The sequence below is a fragment of the Phymastichus coffea genome, unplaced genomic scaffold, assembly GCF_024137745.1.
Source record: "Phymastichus coffea isolate CEN01 unplaced genomic scaffold, Cenicafe_Pcof_1.1 PCOF00010, whole genome shotgun sequence".
Lineage (NCBI taxonomy): Eukaryota > Metazoa > Arthropoda > Insecta > Hymenoptera > Eulophidae > Phymastichus > Phymastichus coffea.
In genome coordinates, this window is record NW_026706821.1 from 3,135,814 (window position 1) to 3,143,297 (window position 7,484).

Below are 7,484 nucleotides of genomic sequence, written 5' to 3' on the forward strand. Positions count from 1 at the left end.
TGTGACCTTAAACTCTCAACTCCAATTACATCAATCCTCGAGCTGTTTACCCTGTCACGCTCTAACCTTGAACCCCTACAGCCGAATTTCATCAACCCTCGATCTGGTTGCCCTTCCACGCTGTGACCTTGAATTCCTAACCCACAATCTAATCAACCATCGAGCTGGTTACCCTACCACGCTCTAACCCGGACCAACTGCACCCGTATTTCATCAACCCACTAGATTGTTACCCTGCCATGCATTAACCCCGAACTCCTACATCCGTATTTCATCAACCCTCCAGCTGGTTACCCTGCCTCGCATTAACTCCGAATTCCTACATCCGTATTTCATTTACCCTCGGCTGGTTTCCCTACCACGCACTAACCCCGAACTCCTACACCCGAATTTCATCAATTCTCGAGGTTTTTTCCCTGCCACGCTCTATCCTTTAACTCCTACATCCGAATTTCATCAACTACCTAGATGGTTACCCTGCCACGCACTAACCCCGAACTCCTATACCCGAATTTTATCAATTCTCGAGGTGGTTACCCTGCCACGCTCAAACTTTGATCTCCTACACCCAAATTTCATCAATTCTCGAGGTGTTTACCCTGCCACGCTCTAACCTTGAACTCCTACACCCGATTTCATCAACCCTCGATCTGGTTACCCATCCACGCTGTGACCTTGAATTCCTAACCCACAATCTAATCAACCCTCGAGCTGGTTTCCCTACCACGCTCTAACCTTGAACTCCTAAATCCGAATTTCATCAACCCTCGAGCTGGTTACCCTGCCACGCATTAACTGCGAATTCCGAAATAACGTATTTCATCAACCCTCGAGCTGGTTACCCTGCCACGCTCAAAGCTTGAACTCCTACACACGAATTTCCTTAATTCTCGATGTGTTTACCCTGCCACGCTCTAACCTTGAACTCCTACATCCGTATTTGTCAATCCTCGATATGGTTACCCTTCCACGCTGTGACCTTGAATTCCTACACCACAATCTAGTCAACCCTCGAGCTGGTTACCCTACCACGCTCTAACCTTGAACTCCTAAATCCGAATTTCATCAACCCTCGAGCTGGTGACCCTGCCACGCATTAACTGCGAATTCCGAAATAACGTATTTCATCAACCCTCGAGCTGGTTACCCTGCCTCGCTCAAAGCTTGAACTCCTACACACGAATTTCCTTAATTCTCGATGTGTTTACCCTGCCACGCTCTAACCTTGAACTCCTACATCCGTATTTGTCAATCCACGATATGGTTACCCTTCCACGCTGTGACCTTGAATTCCTACACCACAATCTAGTCAAACCTCGAGCTGGTTACCCTACCACGCTCTAACCTTGAACTCCTAAATCCGAATTTCATCAACCCTCGATCTGGTTACCCTTCCACGCTGTGACAATAAACTCTCAACTCCAATTAGATCAATCCTCGAGCTGTTTACCCTGCCACGCTCTAACCTTGAACACCTACAGCCGAATTTCATCAATTCTCGAGTTGCTTACCCTGCCACGCTCTAACCTTGAATACCTACACCACAATCTAATCAATCCTCGAGCTGGTTAACCTATCACGCTCTAACCCGGACCAACTGCACCCGTATTTCATCAACCCTCTAGATGGTTACCCTGCCACGCAGTAACCCCGAACTCCTACATCCGTATTTCATCAACCCTCTAGATGGTTAGCCTGCCACGCTCTAACCTTGATCTCCTACACCCGTATTTCATCAACCCTCTAGATGGTTACCCTGCCACGCATTAACCCCGAACTCCTACATCTGTATTTCATCAACCCTCGAGCTGTTTACCCTTCCACGCTGTGACCTTGAACACCTACACCCGAATTTTCTAAACCCCCGAGCTGGCTGCCCTGCCACGCTGTTACCCGTAACTCCTATACCCCAATTTCATCAACCCTCCAGATGGTTACCCTGCCACGCTGTATTCCGTAACTCCTACATCCGAATTTCATCTATTCTTGAGCTGTTTACCCTGCCACGCTCTAACCTTGAACTCCTACACCCGAATTTTATCAACCCTCGATCTGGTTGCCCTTCCACGCTGTGACCTTGAATTCCTAACCCACAATCTAATCAACCTTCGAGCTGGTTACCCTACCACGCTCTAACCCGGACCAACTGCACCCTTATTTCATCAACCCACTAGATTGTTACCCTGCCATGCATTAACCCCGAACTCCTACATCCGTATTTCATCAACCCTCCAGCTGGTTACCCTGCCACGCATTAACTCCGAATTCCTACATCACAATCTAAACAACCCTCGAGCTGTTTACTCTGCCACGCAGTAACCCCGAACTCCTACATCCGAATTTCATCAACCCTCTAGCTGTTTACCCTGCCACGCTGTATTCCGTAACTATTACATCCGAATTTCATCTATTCTTGAGCTGTTTACCCTGCCACGCTCTAACCTTGAACTCCTACACCCGAATTTTATCAACCCTCGATCTGGTTGCCCTTCCACGCTGTGACCTTGAATTCCTAACCCACAATCTAATCAACCATCGAGCTGGTTACCCTACCACGCTCTAACCCGGACCAACTGCACCCGTATTTCATCAACCCACTAGATTGTTACCCTGCCATGCATTAACCCCGAACTCCTACATCCGTATTTGTCAATCCTCGATATGGTTACCCTTCCACGCTGTGACCTTGAATTCCTACACCACAATCTAGTCAACCCTCGAGCTGGTTACCCTACCACGCTCTAACCTTGAACTCCTAAATCCGAATTTCATCAACCCTCGAGCTGGTTACCCTGCCACGCATTAACTGCGAATTCCGAAATAACGTATTTCATCAACCCTCGAGCTGGTTACCCTGCCACGCTCAAAGCTTGAACTCCTACACACGAATTTCCTTAATTCTCGATGTGTTTACCCTGCCACGCTCTAACCTTGAACTCCTACACCCGAATTTTATCAACCCTCGATCTGGTTGCCCTTCCACGCTGTGACCTTGAATTCCTAACCCACAATCTAATCAACCATCGAGCTGGTTACCCTACCACGCTCTAACTCGGACCAACTGCACTCGTATTTCATCAACCCACTAGATTGTTACCCTGCCATGCATTAACCCCGAACTCCTACAACCGTATTTCATCAACTCTCCAGCTGGTTACCCTGCCTCGCATTAACTCCGAATTCCTACATCCGTATTTCATCAACCGTCGAGCAGTTTACCCTGCCACGCTCTAACCTTGAACTCCTACTCCCGTAATTCATCAACCTTCGATCTGGTTACCCTTCCTCGCTGTGACCCGAACTACTACACCCGAATTTCATCAATTCTCGATGTGTTTACCCTGCCACGCTCTAACCTTGAACGCCTAAATCCCAATTTCATGAATTCTCGAGGTGTTTACCGTGCCACGACATAACCTTTAATTCCTACACCACAATCTAATCAACCCTCGAGCTGGTTACCCTACCACATTCTAACCCGGACCATCTACACCCGTATTTCATCAAACCTCTAGATGGTTACCCTGCCACGCATTAACCCCGCACTCCTACATCTGTATTTCATCAACCCTCGAGCTGTTTACCCTGCCACGCTCTAACCTTTAATTCCTACACCACAATCTAATCAACCCTCGAGCTAGTTACCCTACCACTCTCTAACCCGGACCATCTACACCCGTATTTCATCAAACCTCTAGATGGTTACCCTGCCACGCATTAACCCCGAACTCCTACATCTGTATTTCATCAACCCTCGAGCTGGTTACCCTGCCACGCTCTAATCTTTAATTCCTACACCACAATCTAATCAACCCTCGAGCTGGTTACCCTACCACTCTCTAACCCGGACCATCTACACCCGTATTTCATCAAACCTCTAGATGGTTACTCTGCCACGCTCTAACCTTGAACTCCTACACCCGTATTTCATCAACCCTCTAGATGGTTACCCTGCCACGCATTAACCCCGAACTCCTACATCTGTATTTCATCAACCCTCGAGCTGGTTACCCTGCCACGCTCTAATCTTTAATTCCTACACCACAATCTAATCAACCCTCGAGCTGTTTACCCTACCACTCTCTAACCCGGACCATCTACACCCGTATTTCATCAAACCTCTAGATGGTTACTCTGCCACGCTCTAACCTTGAACTCCTACACCCGTATTTCATCAACCCTCTAGATGGTTACCCTGCCACGCATTAACCCCGAACTCCTACATCTGTATTTCATCAACCCTCGAGCTGTTTCCCTGCCACGCTCTAACCTTGAACTCCTACTCCCGTAATTCATCAACCCTCGATCTGGTTACCCTTCCACGCTGTGACCCGAACTACTACACCCGAATTTCATCAATTCTCGATGTGTTTACCCTGCCACGCTCTAACCTTGAACGCCTAAATCCCAATTTCATGAATTCTCGAGGTGTTTACTCTGCCACGCTCTGACCTTTAATTACTACACCACAATCTAATCAACCCTCGAGCTGGTTACCCTACCACTCTCTAACCCGGACCATCTACACCCGTATTTCATCAAACCTCTAGATGGTTACCCTGCCACGCACTAACCCCGAACTCCTATATCAGAATTTCGTCAATTCTGGAGTTGTTTACCCTGCCACGCTCTAATCTTTAATTCCTACACCACAATCTAATCAACCCTCGAGATGTTTACCCTACCACTCTCTAACCCGGACCATCTACACCCGTATTTCATCAAACCTCTAGATGGTTACTCTGCCACGCTCTAACCTTGAACTCCTACACCCGTATTTCATCAACCCTCTAGATGGTTACCCTTCCTCGCTGAGACCCGAACTACTACACCCGAATTTCATCAATTCTCGATGTGTTTACCCTGCCACGCTCTAACCTTGAAAGCCTAAATCCCAATTTCATGAATTCTCGAGGTGTTTACTCTGCCACGCTCTAACCTTTAATTACTACACCCGCATTTCATCAATCCTCGAGCTGTTTACCGTGCCACGCTCTAACCTTTAATTCCTACACCACAATCTAATCAACCCTCGAGCTGGTTACCCTACCACTTACTAACCCGGACCATCTACACCCGTATTTCATCAAACCTCTAGATGGTTACCCTGCCAAGCATTAACCCCGAACTCCTACATCTGTATTTCATCAACCCTCGAGCTGTTTCCCTGCCACGCTCTAACCTTGAACTCCTACTCCCGTAATTCATCAACCCTCGATCTGGTTACCCTTCCACGCTGTGACCCGAACTACTACACCCGAATTTCATCAATTCTCGATGTGTTTACCCTGCCACGCTCTAACCTTGAACGCCTATATCCCAATTTCATGAATTCTCGAGGTGTTTACCCTTCCACGCTGTGACCCGAACTACTACACCCGAATTTCATCAATTCTCAATGTGTTTACCCTGCCACGCTCTAACCTTTAATTCCTACACCACAATCTAATCAACCCTCGAGATGTTTACCCTACCACTCTCTAACCCGGACCATCTACACCCGTATTTCATCAAACCTCTAGATGGTTACTCTGCCACGCTCTAACCTTGAACTCCTACACCCGTATTTCATCAACCCTCTAGATGGTTACCCTTCCTCGCTGAGACCCGAACTACTACACCCGAATTTCATCAATTCTCGATGTGTTTACCCTGCCACGCTCTAACCTTGAAAGCCTAAATCCCAATTTCATGAATTCTCGAGGTGTTTACTCTGCCACGCTCTAACCTTTAATTACTACACCCGCATTTCATCAATCCTCGAGCTGTTTACCGTGCCACGCTCTAACCTTTAATTCCTACACCACAATCTAATCAACCCTCGAGCTGGTTACCCTACCACTTACTAACCCGGACCATCTACACCCGTATTTCATCAAACCTCTAGATGGTTACCCTGCCAAGCATTAACCCCGAACTCCTACATCTGTATTTCATCAACCCTCGAGCTGTTTCCCTGCCACGCTCTAACCTTGAACTCCTACTCCCGTAATTCATCAACCCTCGATCTGGTTACCCTTCCACGCTGTGACCCGAACTACTACACCCGAATTTCATCAATTCTCGATGTGTTTACCCTGCCACGCTCTAACCTTGAACGCCTATATCCCAATTTCATGAATTCTCGAGGTGTTTACCCTTCCACGCTGTGACCCGAACTACTACACCCGAATTTCATCAATTCTCAATGTGTTTACCCTGCCACGCTCTAACCTTGAACGCCTAAATCCCAATTTCAACAAATCTCGAGCTGTTTACCCTGCCACGCTCTAACCTTGAACTCCTACACCCGTATTTCATCAACCCTCTAGATGGTTACACTGCCACGCACTAACCCCGAACTCCTATATCAGAATTTCGTCAATTCTCGAGGTGTTTACCCTGCCACGCTCTAACATTGAACTCCTATATCCGAATTACGTCAATTCTCGAGCTGTTTACCCTGCCACGCTCTAACCTTGAACTCCTACACCCGTATTTCATCAACCCTCGATCTCGTTACTCTTCCACGCTGTGACAATAAACTCTCAACTCCAATTACATCAATCCTCGAGCTGTTTACCCTGCCACGCTCTAACCTTTAATTCCTACACCACAATCTAATCAACCCTCGAGCTAGTTACCCCACCACTCTCTAACCCGGACCATCTACACCCGTATTTCATCAAACCTCTAGATGGTTACCCTGCCACGCATTAACCCCGAACTCCTACATCTGTATTTCATCAACCCTCGAGCTGGTTACCCTGCCACGCTCTAATCTTTAATTCCTACACCACAATCTAATCAACCCTCGAGCTGTTTACCCTACCACTCTCTAACCCGGACCATCTACACCCGTATTTCATCAAACCTCTATATGGTTACTCTGCCACGCTCTAACCTTGAACTCCTACACCCGTATTTCATCAACCCTCTAGATGGTTACCCTGCCACGCATTAACCCCGAACTCCTACATCTGTATTTCATCAACCCTCGAGCTGTTTCCCTGCCACGCTCTAACCTTGAACTCCTACTCCCGTAATTCATCAACCCTCGATCTGGTTACCCTTCCACGCTGTGACCCGAACTACTACACCCGAATTTCATCAATTCTCGATGTGTTTACCCTGCCACGCTCTAACCTTGAACGCCTATATCCCAATTTCATGAATTCTCGAGGTGTTTACTCTGCCACGCTCTGACCTTTAATTACTACACCACAATCTAATCAACCCTCGAGCTGGTTACCCTACCACTCTCTAACCCGGACCATCTACACCCGTATTTCATCAATCCTCTAGATGGTTACCCTGCCACGCACTAACCCCGAACTCCTATATCAGGATTTCGTCAATTCTGGAGCTGTTTACCCTGCCACGCTCTATCCTTGAACACCTAAATCCCAATTTCATGAATTCTCGAAGTGTTTACTATGCCACGCTCTAACCTTGAACTCCTACACCCGTATTCCATCAATCCTCGAGCTGTTTCCCCTGCCACG